Raw genomic sequence first — 13,704 nt, 5'->3', positions numbered from 1 at the left:
CTGTCAGTCCCTGTTATTATCACCAATCTACCCGTGTACTGTCAGGCCCTGTTGTTATCACTAATTTATCTATGTACTGTCAGTCCCTGTTATTATCACCAATCTACCCCTGTACTGTCAGGCCCTGTTATTATCACCAATCTATCCCTTTACTACCAGTCCCTGTTATTATCACCAATCTACGCCTGTACTGTCAGTCCCTGTTATTATCACCAATCTACCCCATTATTTCCAGTCACTGTTATTATCAACAATCTACCCCTGTACTGTCAGGCCCTGTTATCACTAATTTATCTATATACTGTCATTCCTTGTTCTTATCACCAATTTTCCCCTGTACTGTCAGGCCCTGTTGTTATCACCAATCTATTCCTTTACTACCACTCCCTGTTATTATCACCAATCTACCCCTGTACTGTCAGTCCCTGTTAGTATCACCAATATACCCCTGTACTGTCAGTCCCTGTTATTATCACAAATCTACCCCTGTACTAACAGTCCCTGTTGTTATCACCAATATATCCCTGTACTGTCGGTTCCTGTTATTATCACCAATCTACCCCTGTAATGTCAATCCCTGTTATTATCACCAATCTACCCCTGTAATGTCAATCCCTGTTATTATCACCAATCTACCCCTGTAATGTCAATCCCTGTTATTATCACCAATCTACCCCTGTTCTGTCAGTCCCTATTGTTATCACCAATATACCCCTGTACTCTCAATCCCTGTTATTATCACCAATCTACCCCTGTTCTGTCAGTCCCTATTGTTATCACCAATATAACCCTGTACTCTCAGTCCCTGTTATTATCACCAATCCATCCCTGTTCTATCAGTCTCTGTTGTTATCACCAATCTACCTCTGTGCTGTCAGTCCCTGTTATTATCACCAATCTATTCCTGTACTGTCTGTCCATATTATTATTATTTACATCATGTACGGACTCTATCTGGATTTGCACTACTTCTTTACTGCTAGTCTCTCCTGTTATTTGCATTATACGTGTCTCAAGCTGGATTTACCCTACATCTGTGCTGCCAGCTCCTCTTGTTATCACCAATTTCTCAATTTACGTCATATACTATCTCTATCTAGATTATTCCATGTCACTCTAGTGCCAGTCACTCTTATTATTTACATCAAATACAGTCTTTATCTGGATTTTCCCTGTCCCTCTAGAGCCAGTCATTCATATTATTTACATTAAATACAGTCTCTATCTGGATTTTCCTTGTCCCTCTAGTGCCAGTCACTATTATTGTTTGCATCAAATACAGTCTCTATCTGGATTTTCCCTGTCTGTCTAGTGCCAGTCACTCTTATTACTGACATCAAAATAGAGTCTCTATCTTGATTTTCACTCTCCCTCTAGTGCCAGGCACTCTTATTATTTAAATCAAATACAGTCTCTATATGGATTTGCCCTACCCTTGTACTGACAACCCCTCTTTTGTTTTTTTTTTGTTTTTTTGTATGTAAAATGAATCATTCTCACTCAAGATTGGTAATAATAAAGAAAGCAGTAACATAATATTTTGCTCAACCTTTTTTGAGATTTTAATGCATTAACAAAACAAATTATAATCAATTTTCTACAGAATGTTAGGGCAGATACCAAAAGTTGTTCTATCCAAGCATAAAATTTCAAACTTGCTAAAAGCTGTCAAAGAAGTGATATTTTTACCAGCCTCATTCTCTCTCTCTCTCACTCTTCTCTTCTCTATCTCTCTCTTCTCTTCTCTTCTCTCCTGTCCACTCTCTCTCTCTCTCTCACCTGCACTATCCATTTCAGTTTCAGGAACAGCTCCACTCTCATCTAATTCTCTTAACTCAGCTTCTACTGCAATCCATAAGACCTGAAGATCCTCGCTAGGTTCAAACTGGTCAAGAGCTAACCACATTTGCTCTGTTGAAAATAATTAAAAAACATAAATAACAGTTTTAGTAAGTAGATACTATATAACACTAATTTCATGACTTTTAATGCCTCAGTAGGACAATATCATTCCAAAGGTGTTACCTTGACCTTTGACCTGCAAGCCAACAAATTACTATAGATGCCTCACCTACATTTGTAAATTTATATGCAAAATTGGATAACTATCAATATTAACCCTGTGACCTTGATATTTACCCTTTCCTATTTGATGTTCACACACAGGATTGTGAACCCTGATAAACTTATGACAACTCATTGATGGAAATTTATTGTGACATTGGCTTTTGACCTTTGATTCATAAATCCTAAGATATAAGGCATATCCTATAGTCAATTTATGTGCAACATTAAATTACATTTTTCGAGGAGATAAATTAGATCAAATGTTTAACCACCGACTACTATCTTTCAAAACAAGTCAACAAGGGATGACACATTCCCTTGGTTTCTAGCTTATGTAAAGTTTTATAATGAAAGCACCCTATGGTCCAGAAGTCTCTAATTTTGTAAAATGTACACTAAAACTCAATTTTTATACTGTATATACTTTACATGTGCTACAATTTGTTTTGATAGTAACATGAGTATTGCATGAATAAAATCACAATTAAGGCTCCTCTACCCACTTACTTGGTTGAAATAACATGAACAATTTTGGAGTTATGCTCCAGAAAATCTTAACTGATAGATGTACATGTTCTAAATTTCTAGAAAGTCAGACCTTATGTTACATAATGCCCTGCATATGGACAGAACATAATCAGTTTCAGATTAGTCATTTTATAGCTGAACAGTCAGTTGAAGTTATTTATATGCTGTATGTATTACAATGATGAGAAACATTTGAGTTTTTATAATCCATGTTCTATTTGCAGATAGCTTCATGTATAAGAATGATTATTATAATAATAATATTGTACATTCATCAGAAAGAATTCAATGTGTAATGAAGTCAGTTTTTGTGCATTCATGCATAATGCATATTATTTTATTTACAAATAAATTTGTCTCATGTATTAAACAGCTCCGTTATTGCATTTTTAGATGTAACAGTAAGTTGTCAAACTCTGCAGGACTGTTTAATCCAGATACTGTGATTAATGGGGATGTTTGTTTGCTGATGTTTTGGGTTAACTCAGTGTAAGGGGCAAAATGCTTTGGACCAGTTAGTCTCTAGGTAGGAAGGTTTCTGAGGGATCCTTCAGCATGCCAGAAGGAGTGGACTACATGAAAACATTCCTTGACCATTCATAGGGAATGGTGGATTGGGAGCATTCATGATCATTGTTGGGATAGCAGAAGACAACAATATCATATATATTCAAGGAATATACATGCATACAGTGTTTTAGGTTTTAAAACTAAATTCAATGTCATTATATGTGTATCAGTCTAATGCACCATAATATATTCATCATATTTGTTGAAAGTTCCATATATCAATTATGTTTGTTGATAAAATCTATACACATTGACCAAAATGTTTGATAAATCCATACAGTGATCAAACATTTTGATAAATCCATACATTGCTGACATATGTTGATTTGAATGTATGCTGATAAAACATATGCATTGACAAATGATATTATTTATACAGCCATCATAATCAAAAATTTCTTTCATCTCTTTGTTGTATCTCTTTGCACTAATTTTGGTGATATTATCAAATTATTTTGAAAATTATATAAATAAAGAAATATATATATATATATATATATATATATATATAAGGCGGTCCTGATTCAACCTCTATCACCAAATAAAGAGAAGGTTCATCATTGGATTGTTTTGTTTACCGATGTAGAGAAGAAGAATGTGTAGGAAAGAAAAATTAAAAAAGGCATCACAAATCTTTCAAAAATATGTGATCAGTTATGCACAGGGTATACACTTTCTGTTGATGGCATTGGTCCATTACTTCTGTGACAGCCGACTCCACGTGCGACATACAAGCAGCTGAGTTAATTACTTCCTTGCCATACATGTAAGGAAAAACATATTACAAGTGTAGTGGAAATAGGGAAATTATTATTATTATTATTGCCAAAACAGAAATAAGGATTTTTATCATACATATGGGTAGAATTAAAAAGAAAAATAATTTATACAGTACCTTGAAAATATTTCAACTGACTCTCAGGGTCTGTATCTTGACTACCACCTCTGTCAAATGAAAGTGAACATAAAATGTTCACATGATTGTTTCAATGGAAATTAGATTTCGATCTAAAATTGATAAAATGTCATGCGGTCTTATAGTGTTATATGATTTACTGTACCACCATGTGTAGAGGTAGGAATCAAATGTTTATGCTTGTCCATTGAACACATGCTAGTAAATCGGTCCCATGACAATCAATGGGGACTGTAAAAAAATTCTAGTAAATCTGTCCCTATGACAATCAATGGGGAATAAGAAAATTCTAGTAAATCTGTCCCTATGACAATCAGTGGGGAATAAGAAAATTCTAGTAACTCTGTCCCTATGACGATCAATGGGGAATAATAAAATTCTAGTAAATCTGTCCCTATGATGATCAATGGGAAATAAGAAAATTCTAGTAAATCTGTCCCTATGACAATCAATGGGGAATAAGAAAATTCTAGTAAATCTGTTCCTATGACAATCAATGGGGAATAAGAAAATTCTAGTAAATCTGTCCCTATGACAATCAGTGGGGAATAAGAAAATTCTAGTAACTCTGTCCCTATGACAATCAATGGGGAATAATAAAATTCTAGTAAATCTGTCCCTATGATGATCAATGGGAAATAAGAAAATTCTAGTAAATCTGTCCCTATGACAATCAATGGGGAATAAGAAAATTCTAGTAAATCTGTTCCTATGACAATCAATGGGGAATAAGAAAATTCTAGTAAATCTGTCCCTATGACAATCAATGGGGAATAAGACAATTCTAGTAAATCTGTCCCTAGGACAATCAATGGGGAATAAGACAATTCTAGTAAATCTGTCCCTAGGACAAGCAATTGGGAATCTCCCTAGGACATGCAATTGGGAACAAGAGTCACTTGAAGGGGCTGACACTATGTTCATTTTGTAAAATCTACTTGTGGCCCTTAAAAGTGGCATATCTACCATGTCACGGTTTGTCACAGAAAATATAGTTTAAAACTCCTGAAGCCAGAGACAGGATGGATACCTATATTTTATGTCATCTTTTGTATCCATTATTTTTTCTTAAATGTTTATTAATAAAAATGATCCTTAAACCTTTATTCCTACAGTATTTTTATGGAGAACTTCCTTTTAAATGTGTGCAGTCTTTCATACAAATGAACTCTAAAGCTGAAAGATATAAATGTTTGATATTTTATGAAGTAGGTGCAAATACTCTGTACAACAAGAATGATCAAATTTTATCAGGCAATACTCTATTGAAAAGAAAATAAAGATACAATGCTATTTCAAAAAAGAAAAAAAAAACATATAAATCTATTTTACAGAGGACATAAAGATAAAATTACAGCATACCAGTAATGTTGTTTTTCTTTTCAACCTGTTGTGTCCTTAATTTGACAAACCAATTCAAATACAATGGTTTCCTTTTATACAAGGCATCCAAAGCAGTATTGTGCTATATCAGGAAAGATGTTATAACAAAGTATGCTATAATAAAGAAGGCTAGATCTAAAAAAGAAAGGACATTTGGGATTTATGAAGAAAATTAAAAAACTTTAATATGCTCACCACTCCAAATTGGTAATGAAAGTGACAATTTTTCAATCATAACAAACACATATACATGTAGATTATTAATGTGTCACATTTAGATTACTAGTGTCTCACATCTAGCTTACTAGTGTCACATCTAGATTAGATTAATAGTGTGTCACCTTTACATTACTAGTGTCTCACATATAGATTACTAATGTCACATACAGATTAAAAGTGTGTCACATTTACATTACTAGTGTCACATCCAGATTACTAGTGTCTCACATCTAGATTACTAGTGTCACATCCAGATTAATAGTGTGTCACATCTAGATTACTAGTGTATCACATCTAGATTACTAGTGTGGTATCTAGAGTACTAGTGTGATGCATCTATATTGTGTGGCATATCTAGATTACTAATGTGACACATCTAGATTACTAGTTTTACACATAAAGATTAATATTGTGACAGATCTAGATTATGAGTGTCACCTGTCTAGATTACTAGTGTGAAGTATCTATATTACTAGTGTGGCACATTTAGATTATTAATGTGTCATATCTAGATTACTAGTGTGACATATCATGATTTGAATGTGCGATATATATAGATTATTATAGTGCCACATATAGATTACTAGATAGCCATCTAGATTACTAGTGTGACACATAGATTTTTAGTGTGACATATCTAGATCATTAGTGTGATACATGTAAACTACTAGTGTGACATATATAGATTAGTAGTGTAACACCTCTAGATTTCTAGTTAGTATCATATATTAAATGGTTTTGCCGTTTTGCTCCAGAAACAAAAGATTGAATTATAAAAGTCAAATATATTTCATAAATTGATGGAATAAATGATGGATAAATAGATTATTTTTGTTCAACATGTTTGTTTTAAATTTTCTTCATATTTTTAAAATGATTTTTAACCATATTATGTGCTAACGGTTGCTTGCAATATTTGGTGTTTGCAGGGGGTGGTTTGATTGCTTAGTTTGGTTTGATTCTGCCGAAAAGTTAGTTCTTCGCAGTTTTGTTTGATTTTGTCACAAAGTTTGTTCTTAAAAAATTAGTAAATAAAGGATAGTTAAGTAAAATTGCTAAAATAAATTGTATCAGTTTTTTCTGCTTTCTTCCATGCTCATATACAGTGTATTAGGTTGTTTTCAAGTAGGAAAGGTTAATGATAGACTGTCACAGAAAAGAGAAGTGTCTGAAAAATATATGTATAGTCCTTTATTTGATTGCACTGGCTTTGAATCAAAATCTTTGCAATGACAGGCAAAATGTAACTATTCCAATTTTACCCTTTATCTTGGTACTTTGAAGGATCTATTTCAAGTGACCCATATGACTTAACACTGGTTGACTTAGTTATTTCAAGTGACCAAGATGACTCCATACTGGTTGACTTAGTTACTTCAAGTGACTCAGATGACTCTATACTGGTTGGCTTAGTTATTTCAAGTGACCCAGATGACTCCATACTGGTTGGCTTAGTTATTTCAAGTGACTCAGATGACTCCATGCTGGTTGGCTTAGTCTTTTCTGCAAAAGAAAAGAAATACTTACGTTAAATCAAGATTAGATAATCTCATTAGCAGCAAAAGGTTTTCTATGTGTGGGAATCATGTGGATTGAGAAAAGCTCTGAAAGTGCAATATGCTGACACCTTGGTCAAAATCTTTTAATTTACTTAAAAGACAATGAATATTACATATCATATTTTAAACACAACATATCATATTCAGTTTTCTTTAAAGAAGTTCAATAACTATTTAATATTTATATATGAATTAGAGTTTGGAATACCATAAGTATAGGTGAACTGAGGAAAACATACAAGTATTTGTTTTTAAAAACTTGTTTTCTGGACTTATGAGACTATAAAGCTTACAGTTGCCATTGATAAATGTCTGAGTGGCTAAACAATGAACATAAGACTCTGCATGGAGACAAACAGGAACCAATTATTATCTTTCTCAACAATCAACAAGAATACAAATTCGTACACTTGTAATGCGTCAAAATAAAGCCTGTGGACGCCCTCAGGTCCTTAGGCAGTCAACATCTTGGTGTCCCCAATGCAAATTATCTACTAATACGTTTTATCAATATTATTTTGATCCGTTGTCATGGGGCCCCTAGGCCGCTGCCTACTCTGCCTATTTGGTAATCTGGCATTGTACTGGAAGTTCATAATTTGGATGCATTATTCACTCTAGTTATCTTTAGTGTCGATTAATAAATCACCCTTACTGTAGGCTTGGTTAAAAGGAAACTTTCAATTCCATTCCAATTTCAAGACATTGCGCTCAAGGCAGAGCTGAATTCAACATTTCATTGTGTGCTCAAGGCAGAGCCGAATGCAAGATTTCATAGAACTATAGACTTTAACAATGTCTGGCAAGTCATTTTGGGAAACATTTTTATTTTCTTATGTTACGTGTTTAGGTTTGAATAAACAGTAACACAAGAAAGAGTGAAAACAACAAGCTTTGAAAAATATAATAATTTATTTCCCTGGAAAAATTCCGTAAATAAAAAAATATGAACTTACGGTTTTAAGAATCAAATCAAAAAATAATCCAAGAATAATCCACGAATAAAATTTAGGAGTCCTAATAATAAAATGTTCTAATGATTTCAAGTTCATGTCCTGACGAGGAATCTAAGATGGAAGACGATGACATATGCTGTAACCTGTAGTGTGTTGAAGTCGACAGTTCCTTGTAGAAAAAAGAAATATCACTCCCGTTTTGGAAATATGAATAATGTTTCTAATAAAAGGAAATTAGACTCCTCAGTAATTACTCAATGATTACATTATTACAACAATAAAAATGATTGCATTCCTCCAACCGTGCTATTGGCTTGGGACTCTAGCTTTTGGATATAGATAAGCTACCAATGCTTATATCATCAGATACATTTTCACCATGTTATATCGCTTAGTGCATTGCAGCATCTGTTGAAAATACAGTACTTGCTGTACTTATGCTGGTCCAATACTGCATACAAATACTGTATTTCTAGCATAAATAATCACCACGATCATTTCCTGCATGGACGGTTATCATGCTGACTAGGCATGCTTCAGTTATGCTAATCTGAAAAATATCAAAACAATTCCGCTTTCAAGGATGAATAGTTGCTGTCGTGCTGAATTTGTAAATTGCAGTCATACTTACCTTTTTCATCAATTCACACTAACTTAGTATCCCATAATGCACTGCTATAATGCTGATTGTAAATGCTGAAATCATATTCCGTTGAGGCACTGCGCTAACAAACGGTATGGGTTTGAATTTGCTCCATCTAAGATAACCCTCTGGGATTTGCCTGTCAGAAAACATCTGTTCCATTGCAGAGCATTACCAATGATCCTATGGCGGTCCAGCTTAAATGGGCGTCTTTCAATCGTGACACCATCGAAATCCTAACTAAGGTCAAGGACCACAAGGTATACTACTTTCCTCTGTCTAAGGATTTGGTAATCTCATCCGCAAGAGTTTAGAGTTGTTTCATGGTTTCGACTGGCACGGAGACCATGTTGGCTGTAAGGATGTTGAGGTGATCCATATCACGTATAACATTGCTGACGTTGATGTGTTAAAGCATTTTCTAACAGATAATTGTAAGAGAGAAAGGTCGATAGCTGTAGACCATAAATCTTCTGTATTTCTGAAGATAGTCATGACATTGGTTGCTTTCCACAAATAAGCATCATGACCGTTAAAAGGCAATTCTGGTAAATGTCTCAAATATGGCGCATACTCTTCTGCTGGATCTTCCTTGATCCTTGCTGGAATCAAGTCTGGCCCGACCACAGGGACTCGTTATAAAGAAAATTTGGAGTATCCGTCCTTGAATTAAGGGATGGGGGTTCTAAACTGTAACAATCTAACACTTATATTTTTACAGGTTAGAACCCCCCATCCCTTGATTCAAGGATGGATACTCCAAATTTTCTTTGTAACGAGCCCATGTGGCTCGACGGCGTTCTGTGGGTTAAACATTCGCAGTAAGCTTCTGTGGTAACATGGATATCAGACACTGATAAATACGGTTCTCCATGTGGGCTGGATAGGCCATTCTTGTTGTCTTGTGTGAAGACAGATTGTTATTCTTAATTTAGTTTGTTGGCTTCTGAATGTATTCTTCCCATGTGCCTTGAGGCGTGTCACACTAAAGTTGTCTTTCTGTACGGAATTAAGGTCGTTCAAAAATCTGTTTTTCTTGTTTGTTTGATGGTGTTGATCAGAGTTTCCAACTACTATCGTGTTCTCCATATAAATCTAGTAGACGTGTCGTATTAAGTGTTGGAATAATGCTTTTACTTCCTGGTCAAGTTTCCTATCTCAGGCCTTTCCTGCCGTTTTCAGTCTTACGAACAATATATTCCGTCATCTATGTTGGGCATTAATGGATCTTTCTATACTGTCTTTAATGATATAAATTTCTTCATTAATCATATTATCATCTTGTCAGACGTACCCATGTGTCACTTGCAGATAGTTTCTCTGTTTCTCGTATGAATAATTCTTGCGAGGTTTTCCGTTCTGGACGTATCTTTACAAAGTCTTGTTTCCTGTGTAGTATTGATAAACTTTACGATGTGCTTTCTTCAGTTTCACTTGCCTTAGGCTGGACGATATGTAAACTGCTTTCTGATCCACAATTCCTGGTATTACAACGCATTTATTGGTTAATGTTGTGTTGTTTGTGACGAGCAGATCAGGCAGATTTGATGAGACCTATCTTGATGTTTTCAGTCATTTTTTCTTTATTGATCTTGCATGTTTCTTGTTGTTCATGCAGTGAATTCTGAGCAGGTTCTGAATTATTGTACATATTGTTATTCTTCTGATGTTAATATATGTGTTTTCATCCACCCCCACTATCACTCCAATAAGTAAGTGAGTAAGTTCATTGATTTTATTTTATATGATGTTAAGTAGTGAATAGCTGACATGTCGCACCCCTTCCAAAATGGATAGCGAAACTAACATGTAGGATCTATTTAAATAATGGCCATGTATAAACACTTAAATATGTCTCAAAGACTTGTGAAGTGATTTTGGAATGCGGAACTAAAGTGCAGATAAGTAGTGAAATGTCGGTCCATGTTACATTGTACATCTTGTTGTAATCTATTTCAGTGCATGGTTCCTGTATTATACTAGAAGCAGATTAGGATGCATGCATTTTTCTGAGAGGAGATTTTTAAAATAAGGTGATTCTGTACTTCAGATGACAAATATTCGTCTGTTGCACCTAAAAGCGTACTGTTGCAACATGGATGTGGTAACGTAACCATCTCACAATATAATTTCCTCAAGTGAGAAGTGTCTAAAACCATAAGACAAAATATGTGGAGATTGTCATATTATATAAGTTAAACCGGTTTGAGAGATTCCTTTTCTGTGCATAGGTCTAAATTTTTTGACTGTTTCTTTGACTACTAATTAGAATATGGCCAATATCATACACCCACCAGGCATCCTTTATTTACTCTATGTGCAACACTTTTGCAAGGAATGCAGTGCAGTTGATTCAACAGAAATAAATTTTACGTATGAAATGCTACTATAAGAGAAACTGAACAGCATATCGGTATGTTGTGGTACTTTATTGAGAAAGTTTGTTAAGAAACTTTTAAAATGTTACGATATAAACTTATAACTACCCCCCAACTGTATGAAATATATTTGACTTTTATAAATAGTGGTTCAAGTAATTATGATAATTGCTGTTTCAACCAATTATGATATATACTGTTTCAACCAATTATGAATTTGTATTCATTCCTTCCATTTTGATTCCTTTGATTTATGTATATAGTCTATACATTGCGGCTAGTATATATGGTAGAGAAAGAACCCGACAAGGCCCTGGGAAGAATCAACGACACAGGGCAAGAAACCTGCGAGTTTTCGCACATACCCAAATTGGCAAAGCCCAAGATTCGTACCCACAAGGCAAGAGGTGAGATGTCAGTAATCTGTAAAGGCGAACACCATAAACCATTATACCATCTGGGACCCATAACGTTGGCTCATAGAACGACAACAAAAACAACCACAATCTCCTAAACAAAAAGTCAGAAATAACTGATGTTAAAAATAAATTTACAGCTGAAGGTTTTATTGATATCAGTAATTCAAGATACGATAAATTAGTAAAAATTACCGCACGGGGGTACCATCAAGCGGAACAATATATAAAACGTGGATATGCTAATTCTTGGAAAAGTGAAGATGATTGGGTTAAAGATGTATATTCCATATCTGCTAACAAACTTGTGAAAGATAATGACAAGCATTTTCTTGTTTTTAAGCGTGAAGTAAAAGCACACAAAAAGAAGATGCAGAACAGTTACTACTACCAGCTGAAAAACCCGATGAAGAAGAAGACTTTTATGATCCAGAAGATCTCCCAGTGCTATAGGAAGTGTTTTTCTACTCAAGGAAGCGGTCTTATTGCTTGTCCTAACAATATTCTTTCTGACGTAAATAGGTTAGAAATTTTGATTGAAAATTATTCGCCGTAAATAATTAATGAAATCTCTGATATTTGTCAAAGATTATCTACTGTCGGTATTATGGATATCAACATTTATCGTTCTGTCATTGATGAGATTGCCAATGATTATCACAGTGACTGAAAACAATTAATTAATCATCATGTAATTTAGCAAATGATTGTACACAATGTACGACGTGGACTGGTCAGGGTAGTACACTCACGATTACCAACTTGCAAAGCAATTTACAGAGATAGATTTGGTGACACTGTTATGGGTTTATTCAAAAGGACGGATCCAAAAGCAATACCGATTGCAAAACAACTAGGAATGAATGCTATTGAAGCTGTTTGTGATAAAATCGTCGACGTTATTGGTAATCCTGCCGGTAAAGCGTTCTCGACAGTCAAGAATAGACCAGCTCAATTAGTACCAAAAAACCCACAACCACCAGTAAAATTACCTAGTACTGAAGTTATGCCTATAAATGTCGGTAAAGCAATAAATCAATATGCAAATCAAAAACTAATAGAATTGGCTGTTAACAAAATGCCTGTAAATGTCAGTAAAATAGTAAATCAAGCCGCAAATAAAACAACTAGCAGAATTGGCTGTTAATAAAATGCCTGTAAATGTCAGTAAAATAGTAAATCAGACCGCAAACAAAAAACTAGCAAATCTGGCTGGTGAAACATAAAACATATAAATGATAGTCTAATAGCAGGAAGTGGTCTTCCTGTTAGACAATAACAATTATAATAATATATTTAAACGTGTATCCGATCCAGCGTTCGTTATAGACGCACCAGTTCTCAAAGATGAATCGATACGTGATTATCAATTTTATTCTTACGACGCAAGACAACAAAATCAGCGTGGAAGAATCGAATTACAAGTTCAAGATACAAGTAGATATTTCTTACCTGCTGAAGCATTTATTGAAGTAGAAGGGGAAATTATAAAAACAGATGATACTGATATGCAGCTGATGTTAGAGTTGATTTCGTTAATAACGTCATCATGGCGTTGTTTGACAGTGCTACGTATATTATCGACGGAAGAAGTATTGAATCAATTCAAAAGGACTTTGACATTGCCACGACGATAATAGGTCTAGCAAGATACGCAGATGGTTATTCAAGATCAGCCGGTCCGTCGATGATATTTACCAAAGATACTTCTGACTATCCTGACAGAAGATTGTATAATATAAGACGATCAAGAGACTTTGCCAAAGCTAATGGCGCTGATGTGTGGATGGTGGTTCATGGTGATAATCCAGAATTCAACTTAAGATTTACAACACGACAATTGACATTGAACAAATCAGGTACAATCAAGCACGTGAATGGCAAACAAAATTGAAAAATATCTTTGATGAGAATATAGAAGAAGTAAAAAAATATCGCAGACGTGTAGTTATCGTTGATACAATTGTTTATTCAGTGTCTGTTGTTATTCCTGGAACCGGCGTGTTATTATCAACAATAACAATGATGGAACCAGTAGTTGTAACAATTTGTGTTTCAACTACAGCACC

The sequence above is a fragment of the Sinohyriopsis cumingii genome, chromosome 1 (genome assembly GCF_028554795.1).
Source record: "Sinohyriopsis cumingii isolate HCF-2022 chromosome 1, ASM2855479v2, whole genome shotgun sequence".
Lineage (NCBI taxonomy): Eukaryota > Metazoa > Mollusca > Bivalvia > Unionida > Unionidae > Sinohyriopsis > Sinohyriopsis cumingii.
The sequence above is the reverse complement of the archived record's forward strand: the minus strand, read 5'-3'. Positions refer to the sequence as shown.